This window comes from Paralichthys olivaceus, chromosome 21 (genome assembly GCF_024713975.1).
Source record: "Paralichthys olivaceus isolate ysfri-2021 chromosome 21, ASM2471397v2, whole genome shotgun sequence".
Taxonomy (NCBI): Eukaryota; Metazoa; Chordata; class Actinopteri; order Pleuronectiformes; family Paralichthyidae; genus Paralichthys; species Paralichthys olivaceus.
The window spans coordinates 14740068-14755077 of record NC_091113.1 but is presented as its reverse complement, the minus strand read 5'-3'; the positions used below and the strand labels follow the sequence as shown (position 1 = coordinate 14755077).

General features: G+C 38.7%; 1 protein-coding gene across 8 annotated transcripts in view; it reads right to left on the bottom strand.

The window, feature by feature from the left end:
- Window positions 1-8061: 8061 nt before the first annotated feature.
- The window catches only part of LOC109626599 (urotensin-2 receptor), a 60404-nt gene continuing 53455 nt past the window's right edge, over window positions 8062-15010 (bottom strand). For all 8 annotated transcript variants that reach the window (XM_020082678.2, XM_069517892.1, XM_069517891.1 and 5 more), the window contains one exon: window positions 8062-9828. The gene's annotated coding sequence lies outside the window, so the exon portion shown is untranslated. The remainder of the gene's footprint in view (window positions 9829-15010) is intronic.

The window sequence follows — 15010 nt, the reverse complement described above, 5'->3', positions numbered from 1 at the left end:
ACTTGTGAATTTATATTGTTAGTGCTACCTGTGGTTTCCCTGCTTGTGTCTGCAGCTGTGAAGGTCATTGCAGCACAGATGGCTAAATACTTAAGCAATGACAGCATCTCTAATTCACGCTTCAGCACACATTTATGTTTTGCACAAGATGCCCAAAGAGAACCATATACAGTTCACAGGGTAAGATTTATTGAAACCAACTGTTTCCCTTCGTGTTCCCTTCAATTATCCACAAATCATTTCAGCACAGATGAATGAAACTTTATTTAGTGGGAGATTGTGTTTTGCCATCTCCCCTTCTGCTCTGATGGCTATTTATATAACAGAGTGTTACATGGCTTGTACCCACTTGGCCAAGATAGAAGGCTTTCCTTTGTTTTGTCTACATTTGTTACCAAGGTAACCATATCTGAGCAGGTACCAACAGACAAAAGAATCTGTATTCATACACTCTATACGGAATATAATATATAAAAGCTTGTCGCTGGCCATTCAGTGCCAATGGAATGTCAAAAATGTGTTGGTTTCTTAAGCTACCATCTCAATAGATCTCTTTTACTTCTTCTCTATACACAGTGACTGCACATTTTTACTTGACCCATCCAAGGGCAGTCGATTTTTGGAGATCACAAGACAATTGCGTTTCCCGCAGGCAGCTGTGTGCTAATTAAATTAATGGCGATAAGACGGTACCTTCAGGAACTCCTGACTTAGGGGAGAGGAGAGGGAGATGTCAGTTACATTCTTTCAGTCTGATAAACTGAGATGTAGGGATGAAACAAACCTGATGACCTCCCTTGGCATTTATTATTTAGAGGAATTGTCACTGCCATCTGAAGTGATGTACCAACATGCTGAATACTAGTAGTGGACTTTGGATGGAGTCTGTCTTCATCATATAATTGAATATATTGGTTATGATAATACAACTCAGATAAATGTTAAGATCTGGGAAAACAGCTTGATTGCCTCAGCACATTTTAGCTGAGTGGGATGTGAGTGGTTGGATGTTGCAGTTTGTAAACAAGTCATCCCTTTAGCCAGCTTATCTAAACCACTTTATTTGGATTGGATTTAACAAAAGATAAGTGTCGCAAACTGCACTGAAAAGCTGAGTGTGCACAGGTACAGCAAGTACAACTGGTCAACCAAGATGTGATGCTGTAAAAACAACCAAAAGGTTGCAACCAACAATCCTGTGTGTTCAGCAAACACAAGCTGCATAGCCTTTTAAGTTCATGTATTGAATTTAAAGTTGTGCTTTGAGGTAAATGCTAATTTGCTAAAGCCTTCACAGTGACAATGTATAATCCTATAATTTTTTACCGTGACTGCCTTCCTAAGCATATTGGCATGATTTCACTTGATAATTAGCACACAGAGAAAAGCTAAGACTAATGGGATGTCATTACTTTTTGTATTGAAAAGTTAATTTGTCTATTGTATATCGTCATGAGGGGGTGAGGATCTAGATCAATGGGGTGGATACAACGTTTTCACCATTTTCCCACTGGCAGAGTGGGGTGTAACTGGAAGCTGATTTATTGCAGCTCATTAGGGCTCAGGCTGAGTACTTTCTCATCTCTAGTGGGAATTACGGTCAATATTACAAAAGTATACTTTTGATTGCATTTTTTTTACTTTCATAGTGAAAACCTCAGTGGAAAAGTAGGTGTTTAGTTCAATATATCCAAATAGTGTTTTTTCTTAATTTTGTGCTATTTTCTCCCCCATTGCCGTGAAGTGGTCCGTAGAGCAGGCGTCATCCTGAAATGCTGATCAGCAGCAGATCCCTTGGGATGCCAGTTAAGGGACTCAGAGAGAGAGAGAGAAAACACTCAGCACTTTGTGCTGCTAAGTCAGGTTTACGCTTTGCATGCTCTAAATCTAGATGTTCTTTTTTGCTTTGCTAATGAGCAAAAAGTGGGACACTGGAGCTGCTTTCCATATGAATTATTTCATTATAGTTGGCAAGGGAAATATGTTGTATATTTCACACTCAATCATAATGTAAATTCCAACATTTATGCCATTAAATTGACAGATATCAAGTATGGCTTTCTTGCTGCCTGCTTCAGGAGGAAGTTATTACCATCCCAACCAAATCATGCTTATTGAAAACTAGGCTAAAGGCTGTAAGTAATGCCAGCACTCTGAGATCAAATGTACATAAATAATGTTAGAGCTCAAGGTTTATATTTCTGTATCAGTCCTTCCACTCGATCCATCCAAACACAACATGAAGGACCTCTGACCCAATGTTTACAAATTAAAGGTGGGCGACACGGGATTTGGGGATGGTGGGGGTGGACTAAGAAGGAGATTTTGGGTAACACAAAAATAAAATTGGAGTGTTACCCATTGATATGAGTGTTAATCAGAGTTATGAATTAACTACTACTACTACTACTACACACAGTAATTGCTAATAATTGGCTATATATTGTACTATGTAGTAGTCCTATGCATAGATATCTGTTTATCGTTAAGGTAAACACCAGTAACATTGTCATTACACAACACTTAATGACTAAAACTATTGATATGTCACCTAGAAGAAAGCAACAGATTCTTTTTGACTAATAATCTGTCAACTCACTCCCATTGGTGATGCTATTTTTATCCTTGTCCATTTGTTTATTAGTTTGTTTGTGAACAGAATTACGCTAAAATTACAGAAAAGATTTCTGATAAACTTGGTGAAAGGATGGAGAAAGGGCCAAGAAAGAACTAGTTACATTTGGACACTGATTGGGACAAACTTCAGGCATGTTTAGGGGACTGATACTTCTGAGTATGTGCAATGTGAGTTCCATTCTTGCTCTTTTTTAATCTCTCACATTCATCTCCCACCCTGTCTTTCTTTTGGCTTGTTATACCAACCTTCTAAAATTAGAGGCAATTCTCTCAGCTGGATTAGGTCACTTCTGTTCTCTTGTTACCAGTAATTATGAGGCAATGTTGCTGTTTGTAGACCTAAATATCCACATTGACAAAAGGAGTGACCGACTCACACCTGGGTTCCTTGATCTCCTTTTTGAGTCCTGCATATAATCAGTAGTTTTTTCTTTTTTCTGGAGGAATCAGAAATGAAGATGAATGTGCACTTCTTTTAACATCTAAATCAGCCTAGTCAAGAAATTGTTTTTATTGTAAAGCCTATGGACGGAACAGAACCCACCACTGCATTGACTGAACTGAATAGCTGACAAACTCAGTCCTAAGGGAAAGAAATAACAATTTATTTGGGTTTGCTTTTTCATTTCTGGACTGAATTTGTCTACAAGCTAGATTGAGCTTTGTGGGTGCAGAACTCTGTCTCATTCATACTTTTGGTCATACCCTGATACCTCCTCATTACATTTGACTTCCTGCCTATAAATCTCTATATTAAGGACATGCATGTGTCTGACCATCTTGCTGTCCTTTTCAATGACCCTCTGGGGCCTTTGCTCCCTAATCTGAATGGCCCTCGACACATGCACCCAATCACTCCACAGACCATTGCGAATGTTTTGGATATCTCTCAGTCTACTAGGCAGCTTGACTCATTCAAATCTCTCATGTTCTCCAGAGCAGATGGTCTCTCAATTCATGAAATGATGTGCCTGCACCCTGGACAAAGTGGCTTTCTTTAAAACTACCGGAGGCTGTCCTTCATTAATTAGAACCACTACATTGGGTAGAAGGTTGGTTCTGAACAGATATGGAAAGCTTTCATGGTAAAATCTAAGGACACTGAAGAGGCTTTTAAAATATTTTATAGACACTGTAAAGTAAGAAAGAAAGAAATACCTCCCAGAACTTAAATCACTGCAAATTCACACAACCTTTATTTATGAATAAAAACATTTATTCATAGCTGTCCTGACTCCCCTGAAGTGTATTCCATTTAGGGATGTGAGCTATTTCTTTCCTTCTTTGTTCAAAAGTTGAATATCTCAATTTATATGACTCTACGATGAGGTATTTCAGGTTTTTAGCTGATTTAAACTTATAACTCAGTCACACATATTGAGGTCGATTAATGAAATCTTCTACTCCTAAATGTTTAACCAGACAGCCAATACTTTTCTGATATTTTTGCTTCACCTATTTGACAAGTCATTATATTCAGGGGTTGTTTCTCCTGTTTCAAATCAGCCTCTGATAACCCCTCGGCTGTATCTCCTCCGATTTAGACTTGAATGTTCTGTAAACACAAAAAATACACGTTATCTGTCAAATCAGCAACATTCCTTAGATTAGATTGTTTCCCTCATTCAGAGATGCACAAACTCTCATTCCTGACTTTGCCACGAGCTAAATAAATTATTTGCTGGACTGCCCCTGATATCAACTGTGCCCAGCTCTTACAAAGCCCAGCAGCTGTGGTTCTAACAAGAACCAGGAAACAGGAAAACATTACTCCTCTTCTCATTAGTTTCCTCAGGAATACATTTGAAAATTCTGCAGCTTTAGACTGGTAGAAAAAACTTTGAAGGCACCTTTTGGCCTTGACCCATCATACATTTTTCACCTTTAACTCCTTGGTAGGTGCATGAAGTTTAGTTCATCTGCATTTGTTCATGTTGTATACGTTCACATACACTGGTAATTTAATAGGTTTTGAGTAAAGAGTCTGACATATATCTTTAAATCTGTGACTATATTCTCTTGTGCAGTGCCTGTTCTAAACCTGACTATTTGGGATGAGCTGTTGTCTTGGCCTGTGTTAAAGCTCTGGTACTACTTCAGGATTATTCCTAGTCATTAGTGACTCCACCTCAAACAGTTTTATATTATAAGGTCACTTTTTATTGTTTGTGTGCTGGACGTTCTTTGCAGAGCTTTTTATCAACAGTCTATGGTGCAGAGTGAGGTTAGAAAACTTTGTGTTCAGCCTGTCTGGTTTATCTGCAATGACGACTTGTTGTGCTTATACTTTGAAAATAACTATGAATGACGTTGCCATGATGGAACACCACAAAACTTAGACTTTGAAGGTGAGCGAGCAGTCTGCTTTCAACTCTCGATATCCTTGTTCAATTTTCATTGCACAAGTTGGATAAAGAAACAATTTGACTCTGAGTTGCATTGTACGTTTTCATTCAATGTGACAACAGCACAGGCAGATGTTAAACAGATCACACCTATTAATATTAATTTACATTTGTACACAATAGACAGTGAAGGTAGGAAACATCCCCTCAAAAAAGTGGCATTTCACAATATACAACGTGAACAACTGCCGATTATCACACTCCATGCAGGGACCCTCCTGACACCTCTGCTCAGGAGGTCAAATCTGCCAATGAATTGTTGCCGTCAACCTCAGTCTTTCATTTGAATAAACTTATATAACAAGTATTTTTCTCTGTTTAATTCTCTTTACCTATTCATTTATTTCTGTGTATCCGCTGTTCTTATTTCTCAAATGTTGCATCACTATTTTATCACATATTCAACATTTCTCTTTCTCTCTACCTCTCTCTCTGTCCTTTGGATGTGCATCTGTTTGTCTCTGCTCATCCCTGACTTTTAATTCCTCGCTCTCCAGTCAGAGCTCAGCACATCTCAGCAGGATGCAGGATAATGAAGAATGTTTCATGGGAAATGTTCTGTCGCATCATCGCTGAGGCTGTTGAGCGGTTTGCTTCAGATAAACCCTTAGTGGTACAATGCAGAATAGAAATAATGATGAAACCAATTAATTACACAGATTAACATCTATTCTAACAAGGACACAGAGACAATGAGTGGGAGAGGTCAAGCTGTTCTCTTTTTAAAATCACACTATACATGAATCACATCACTCAAATATTAAGTTGCTAAGTTCTGCTCTGTTATGCACCTGTAGTTCTTGATGTTCACCCACAGGGAACATGTAGAAACGATACACCAGCTAAGGACAAACAAACCCCTCATGATTCTACTGTGTGTGTGTGTGTGTATGAGATCTAATTTTATAATAGCAGCCTAATTAAGTGGATTGTGATTTACGCACTGTAGTAAACCAAGGTCAGGCACGACTCTAGCGGCTTCCAACACTGAATGTCCCGAGTGGCCACATGAACATACATGGAGGAGTCTGATCCTCACCATGTAAGTATTGTATTCTAACTGTGATTTGAGATATATATATATAACAGCCTATGACATTTTAAAGTAAGTAAGTAAGTACTATCAGGAAAACCTGATTTTCCTTCATCTGCACTTTTAAGACTAAATGTTAAATAGTCATGAATGGAATTTTATTTTATTGTAACTATAGCGCAATGCCTGCTTTAAACATGCCTGTTTGGACTGGATGGATGCAAGGATCAGACTATGTTGGCCAGTAACCTAGGTTACTGGCCAACATTGTCTGATTCAGTCTCACAGCTGTCGTCATTGCATGTTCTGAGTTAGGAATTCTCTTCATAAAAAGTAAGTGATCAGGATTTATATGTCAATCTTTCCATTATCTATACAACCATCACATTCACACCTACAGTCAATATAGAGTCTCTAATTAACCAAAGCCCATCTTGCCTGTGCTTGGACTGTGAAAGGAAATACCTGGACATGCAAACACGGGGAAAACACTCACCACGGAAAGGTCCAGGCCAAACAAGTGTGAGTGTGAGGCCCTTACATGTCTTACCATATCATTTTACGTGTTTGATTTACAAGCTTTAAAAGCTGTAGCTCAGTTATCAGGTGAGCAATGGGGCTCAGCGCTGCTATGATACACTGGTATTATTACTTCTGTGTTCAAATAACCTGCAGCTCAATCAAAGAGGATATAAAGCAACAAAACCCTGTTAGGCTGTTTGGTTCACAGGGAGTTCTATCTGCAGCCAATCAATTGGTTTATTTATGACATGGGGGACTCAATCAATGTGGCTTTACTTCACTGCATATTGGCATGGCCAGAGTTGATTTGTCTGGTGTCTACACAGGGAACAAAGCCTGCAGGCGAAAAAGCCAGGGCTAAAAAGAGGCTTGAGACCATGTTCAGATCCCATGGAGAGATCTGTATGAATTTATCCATTTTTAGAGCTCTGGTAAACAAACCTCCCAAATCCAGGAGGAAGATTTCTTTCATTGAAGTCATAACATGATCAATCTGGCATGAGATGAAAATAGAGACCCCAGAGGAGCCTCACCAATCAGAGAAAAGACAAACAAAAGGCTCTTTTGGCTTTTTCGGTGTTTAGTCTGGATGTTGTAGTTGATAGCATTGCACAGAAGTATTCAATAACAGCATCGACATGCAAAAGGAATTTGCAAACAGATCAGATTATATATTGGGATTTAAATTACTCTTACATCGTTTAAAGAGAGATTTTTAGGTTTTAAAGGATTAAGGGTGAAATTGATGGTGATTTTTTTAAATTGGCAAAAAAGAAGACACCTCCACCTGGACAGCTGGACTCTGTTGATACACATCCTGTGCTCTAGTCTATAGTGAGCATTTATGGCATCAGGATGGTGTCTGTGAGACTCAGTCAAAACAACCTGCACAGTGTGCTTAGCACTAAAACAATGTGGCTCATTGATATGTTTTAAATCATTTTTGGACAACATGGAGCTCTATGGCACAGAGGACTATGATGAACACCATTGACTTTGGTCAGAAGCACAACTCTTTAAATCAAATTATTGTTGGTTTAGGTGTTTTTGATGAATTTGTTCAAAGTAGCTTTAATTGGGTATTTGGACAGAAAGTGTGATAAAAAAAACGCGGCTGCATTGGTGTGGGTACAAGAAGTCTAGATTCAGCAATAAGTCATATAATAATATGTTTTGCTGCAAAAGTTGAGACAAGTTGTTTTCATTGGAGCAAAACAACGAATCCATTCAAATGAATGAGTCGTCGTCTCCATTGCTGTTTTCTCTATAAACATCTCCTTTCCTTCAGAGGGATAATTTGACACTTTGGTGAATGAGGTTATTCACCTTCTTGAGGTAGATGAGAAGACTGACATCACTCTCACGTCTGTAAATTTGATGCTACCATCAACAGCTGGCTCGCTTAGTTTTCTGGCGAACACCGTCAAAGGGTAAGAAAAGCCACAAACCAGTAAATGCAACATGTCGTTTTTACACTTCAGTTTTTATACAGTTAAAACAAAGGAGATACAAGATGTTGATTACTTAGGCTGGGCGCCACAGTGGTACAGTGGTTAACAATGTCACCTCACATGCAAGAAAGATCAATGTTTGAATCCCAGTTCTTTGTGGGTTTTTCTCCGGGAACTCCGTCTTCCCCCAACAGTCCAAAGACATGCAGAGTGGTGTTAGGTTAATTGAATACATTAAATTGAACATAGGTGTGAATATAAGAGTGAATGGTAGCTTGTCTCTGTATGTCGGCCTTGTGATATGCTGGCCACCGTTGAAGAGTGTACTCTGCTATAAGCTGTATAATGGATGAATAGGTTACGACATGCTGCCAGATGTAGTCTAATACCTTTGTACACGGCTAAAGTGTAATCTCCTCGTTCCAGTCTTTGTGATAAGCTAAGCTAACCATTCCCTGACTGCAGACTTGTATGTAAAGATGGACACATGCCTAAAAGTGAAGCCAAATGATCTTGATTGCCCCCTGGTGGCTGGTTACAAGTTTTTTTTTAAATAAACTTAGCAACTGTGTTAATATAAAATGTCACCATTAATAATATCATTTATTTGTGTGTAACTAATTGAAGGATTTGTTTTAATTGTTCGAATAATCTTATTTTTTCAGTGGGTCATAAACCCTGCCACCTCCATGTTAGTTGATAGCACCTGGAACAAAATAAAAAGACAAAGTAGATGTCAAATTAATGTGTTAATGTGGTAATAAAGTGTTCTTTTTATGTTACATTTGGTTAATCAAATTAGTTTAACTATTTATAGTTAAAAGCTGGTCAAAATGTCATGAATGAAAACTAAGTCTGACTTGTGATCGTGTGATTGGTTGAACATGTATATCAGTGGGACCTCAATACTGTAGCTCCACACGATGATCAGTAGTGCGCAGACTCTGCAAATAACATCAAAAGCACAAAGTGGCGGCACCCATGTCTGGGATATTTCAGCTTCACTTTTGTAAAAGTAGAGATGGAGATGCATTGTTCATCTTTACATTGAGTCCATGCTACCTTTTATTCACAGTAAATATACAAGAGCTGAATCCAGCCTCCTTTTTCTAACTCTTTGCAATAAAAGCAAGTGAGTGTATTTCCCTAAATATTTTCTTTACAACAATTACAAGATGTACGAACCCGCAACACCCTTTAGAATTTTTCATGTACAGAATCACACTGGACGATTTTCTTTTCACTTACTGTTGACTGACATATAAGCTAATTACAACATTGTCTTTTCTATTCTATGAAAATCTAACCACTGACGCTTCAGTAATGTCGTCCTCATCTCTCTTTTGAATCGACTTCATTATTCCCCTGCAGTCACTGTGTACACATCTCCTCTCTATCACTAATAAAAATAACAGTTTCAAAAACACTCTCACATGCAGGCCTTCACAAGCACAGCATGAGTCGGAAAGAAGGTAAACATACAAGAGTATCTTCTCTTGTGATATAAGACGCTGATCTCTCTCCTCGTGCCACAGGAGGTCCTGGGAGTCAGAATTAAATACAGATATATTTTTGTACAATGTCTCAAACAGCAGCACCAAGCCTCTCATTCAGTTCCATGCTGGTGTTGTGTCCACGCATATTGAACCACAGATAGAAAAAAGAAACACTCTATCTTCATCCTCCCTTCACAGCAGTGTTGATAAGGCGCTCAGGGTCTACTACTGTTTGTGTCATCTCCTCCTCCTCTTCCTCGGGCAGCACAGCTTTCAGATCGTACCTATCAGGGAGACACAGGACAGAGCAGGGCTATTAATACAGTTGTTGTAAATCCTCCAAATGCACACATGCGTACACACTCAGCACTGTTTGCAGAGCATGTTCTCACTGGAAAAAGCACACGGGTAAAAATAGCAAAGCGGTTATTAGTTCCTGTGTGCACATAGAGAGGTTGGCACAGCTTTTTTTTGATTGGCTTTTACACACACACACACACACACACACACACACACACACACACACACACACACGCACACACACACACACAAGGAATTCAAACTCAAAGCGATGGTTGTATTGTGATTTAGAGGGCACAGTTAACAGGATTGCCTGGCAGGATAAGATTAACTGTGAACTGTCTTTGGTTTCACCGTCATTGTCCCCAGGGAATGTTTACACCAAAATATTGTTTATCCTCATACATTATGTATAATCACTTTAGATGAACCAGAGCTGCATATACACAGATCTATATATACACAGAGCTGTATATGCAGACCTTGTATTAATCTCAGAGGTGCCAACATGAGTTTAAAAAGAAAGTTTGCTGTTGCCATATCCTACAACATTAAAACTCATTGAAACTCAAAGTGCTGAGACAGCTATTCAAAGTGTAAATGGACAAAGCAATAAGTTGGCTTGATGCTTCTTGGCATCAAGATGGCGGCACGCATAGATGTAGCGGCTTTGCTCTCCCTGGAGTGGATTTTTGTTTACTATGTAACTACTACGTTTGTTAAGCAGTCAACTCAACTGCATGTGGTACTCTCTGTACCATAGGGAGACGTCATTTCACCTTTTGAGCTTTGAAAACATATTAAACAGCTTATTGTAACTTTCCAAAAACAACCTTTTTCATTCTTTACACAACTACTTCACTACAGACTATTTCGTCTATACAGCTACATATATATGCTTGTATATGTGATGTATTTGAATCTGTTCCAATTTATATATGAGTGTGTGAAATGTGGTGCTGCTTGATTGATTTTAAGGAGAGTGTTGGGCTTTGGCAAAACTCTACTTGGTTATCAGATGTCCAAACAGCATCTGAAACCCTCTGAACTTTGCTTTGAAACCAGTTTTTTCATGTATACAGTCAGTGCTGGGGAAGCTACAATGGTTAGTTTGTGAAGCTGTAACGCTGCAAGCTCACAACGAGATCCACTAGAGGCTACTCAATATCTTGTACTGAATTACAAGATTCCTGTCTTTGTGATGGAGCTTACAGACTAATTTTTCCTTGAAGAGTAAATTAAATCGCTTCAATGATCAATTAGTATTTGGCAGTGCTACTTTACTACTTACAGGATACAATAGCAACATGTTGAAAATATTTCCCATTACATCCATTTGAACCATTATGACCTCAGCATATGTGATGAACGTTTAATGACAGATTTAGATTTCTTCTCACAGCTCACATTTATAAACCTCTATGTGCATATAACAACCACCAATGGAAGTAGGGCACATGCAAATTCATTCATTCAGTAACTTCAACTGCTTCTCAAGATTTCTCCCCACTACACAAACAATGCATGAAATATTCACTAGATTTAACAAACACACACACACACACACACACACACACACACACACACACACACACACGGGTGTAACTTGTCTAAAATAAGAAAATCCAGTGTATTCAATGCATGGCATCAGAACACGTCAGCCTTTATAAATCTCAGCATAGTCAACAGTAAATCACAGTACATTCTGTATAATGAAATGTTGAAATAAAAAAAAGGTACAAAGTACTATTAGATAGCACATGGCATTGTAATGAGTATTGCCATGGAAATATTTAGAACCATCTAATTTCTGCTTCTACTTCCTTTAGCACACACACATTCATTCCGCATTTCTATGAGAGAGAGAGAGAGAGAGGAAGGGGGAAGAGAGGAGATAGAAACCAGTTGTGCAACCGTTACATATTCATAAACCTAACTTTTTGATAACTGTGTATCAATGCAATAACACAAACTTCAGACATATGAATTGATTTGATGATTGCTGCTGATGAAGTAATTCATTATTTAAAGAGGAGTATTACTTAAAATATCTACAGAAAAGCAGGAGGACGTAATATGCAATCTGGGCAATGAAGAAAAACTAAATGATCACAGGGAAGAGGTGATCACCATAATCTAATCTAACTATATCAGTTCACTGATAGGAAATGGCATTGCTTCACATTAGACTCATTGTGGTTGAAAAACTGGATGTGTGCTTCTCAGAGACAAGATATGACGAAGACAAAAAGTTATAATAGTTTTATTATAGTCATTATAGTTATTGCTGTTCAGTATATTTAGCTCCATCTAATTTCCAGTGTGGTTCACGACTTCAGGACTTATTATTCAGCTTTCAGCACACATGGCTGCATTCTATGACATATACAGTACATTCCATTAGCAATATAGCAATATATATATATAGCATAGCAATATATCACAACATTACTACTTGTTGTATCAGTTTTAGTTTGCTGATCTTAGCATGAACACCAAAGAGGGCAAACAACTCCTCTGGCTCTGTCCAAAGAATACAATATCCATCTCCCAGACTCTCTAAAGCTCACTGATAAGGATGTTGTGTCTTGTTTGTTTAATCTGTACAAAAACTAAAATGTGAAAACAACATTTTTTTGCTTTCATTTGGGAATAATGTTCCAGGATTTAGCGGCACGTTGGTGCAGTGGTTAGCACACTGGCCTCTCCCCTTTCCTAGTCCAATTTATTTCCAAGTTTCCAATTGGACTTCGTGATAAATGATTCAAATTTTTGGAGCAATCGTCTCTATGTTTGGATATTTTTAGCTCTACGTGTGCCAAAATCAACTTTCCGCTGTTTGCGGAGCAGTGGATGACTGAGTGTTGAGACGTGATGTCCGCTATATCAGGAAAAAAAACAGCCTATGACGCAGACCTGCAGGGAGAATTGTTTGGTGCGTCTATTCAAATATAGACAGTGATCACCCACAATCAGGTTAAACACATCATGCCTAATTCATTCCTTCAAACTGCATCCAAAGTCACCTTTGACTCATAAGATGAATATAAATGTGATTAAATTGTTTGTTCAGTAAAAACCCACTATCCAGTTCAGCTATAAGTGCAAGGTCAGTAGCAACACAACATACCGGACATGTTTTTTTGCAGCAGCTCTAGTAATGAATCACTTGATCTGAGCCTGCTTTGCTAAAAATACCTACAGAGGTGACTCATCTGTACTGTGTTGTTACACTCTATCTACTGTGACAGTTTAATTTTCCTGCATAGAGTCAATAAAGAGTATTGTGTGTCAAATTAAAGTTACAGTGAGTCAATTCACCACAGTCCACTTCCAGTTTTAAACTTTATGCTGCTCAGTCTGGCATCTTTAAGAGTTTTCTGCCACTCTACCTTCCAAGTACTTCCCTTCAAACCAGGTACATCCCACTCTGTTAGATTAGAGGAAGGTCCAGGGGTTCCTCTCTACACAGTGTCAATGGTAGTAAGCTTGTTTTAGTTATTTTAGCTGGTTTTACATTGAAAAGGCCATGCGGGAAAATATGAGACTGTGACAGTCAGAATGCAGGCTGCACATAAACACCCATATTGGTCTTGCTTGCCACACACACACACACAAAGACGGAACAATTAATGAAGCTTAGAAATATTCTTCTGATTTTTGAATGTCAGTGGGAAGAAAATGAAACCTGAATGACTCCACTCCCCCAGTCCTCAGACCAACTGTTCACCTGACACCTGTTGACTTGGGCCTGCTATGGACTTGGGCTGCGCGTCCCACCACTGATGTCTCTCCTTCATTAACCCCCCTTCTCATTTCTGCTACTGTACCCTTGCTTTCGTTGGTGGCAGCCAAACTACCCTGTGGCCCACTTGGCAGCAGCAGCCAGAGGGCAGAGAAGTGCACACTTGGCACTCTTGGCCAAGGCCTCATTATCAGAAGCTCATCAGAGACCAGGGTGGATCTCAATCTGCTGAGGTAGTAAAGCTTCATTGACTGAGAGTGGTTTCCACTGAAATTTCCCGTTACTCCATAGATGTAAATTATTCAGCAGGACAAAAAAACATCACTTCAGCATTTTGCCTACATCCTGCATCTAAAAAGAATTGCATTATAATATTACAAATATTTGAAGTAGAGTTTGATTACAAGGGATTTCATAATTTTGACTGCAAAGAGAAGCATATTAGGAGCAGAGGGGTGTAAATCCCTAGGGCATAACACACAGAAAGATTTACAGAATAATTATTGTGGTTATTAGAGTTGTTATTATTATGTATTTCACACAGCCTGGCCCAAGTTCAACCTGGATGGTAGCCAATTTAAATTTGGAATAGACTTCTCTACTTCAAAGACGCCAGCAGAAGTGCGTAAGTATGAAATTGTATCTTTGCACTTTTGAGCCTCTGTGGGAAAATATGTGTAAAAAGCACATTTTGGATTCCAGTTTTTGCACTGTGAGGGTGTGTGAGTGTGTGGCGCTGGCTCCCTGGCGGTGATGGTTTCTGCCTTTCCTCTGGCAGGACACATGCAGACCTGGCTTATCCTGCCAGGCTTAACACACACACCGGCTGGTTCTTATCTCAGCCTTGCAGCTCCACAGGCCTCATCGACACATGCAGCGACACCAAAACACACAAACCACTAATAATATGTTTCAGTACTGTGTGTGTGCACACATGTGTCTCTATTTACATATGAACATTAGCGCAGATAGGACAGTTTCATCAGCTTTTCATCTATTTCCATAAATATTCACATTTTACGCAACATAAATTTATATAATTTACACTGGGTAGATGGTGAAAGCTTCCATATGCAGCAAATGTGTTTAATTTAGTTTAACTTTTGAATTAGAAACCTAAGAACTGTAAGACGTATGACGCCAGGCATATGCTGATATTTATCTTAATTAAAATCTAATTTGTTTCAGAATGTCATTTTAAAATAATATGGCTGCAGCCGGATAAACTGCTGTTCCACAGACAGTAGGAAATCCAGAGGTTCACATGGAGTCATGTCAAAGTCAAATTATAACCTTTTCTCTATATGATTTATGGTGGGTAATTATTCAACAGCATCCAAATAAGTTTTAGTAATGAGCTTCCTATTTAGTATTGTCTTTGCTCCAGCATTTCGCATTTCCATTCACATAGACGAGGGATT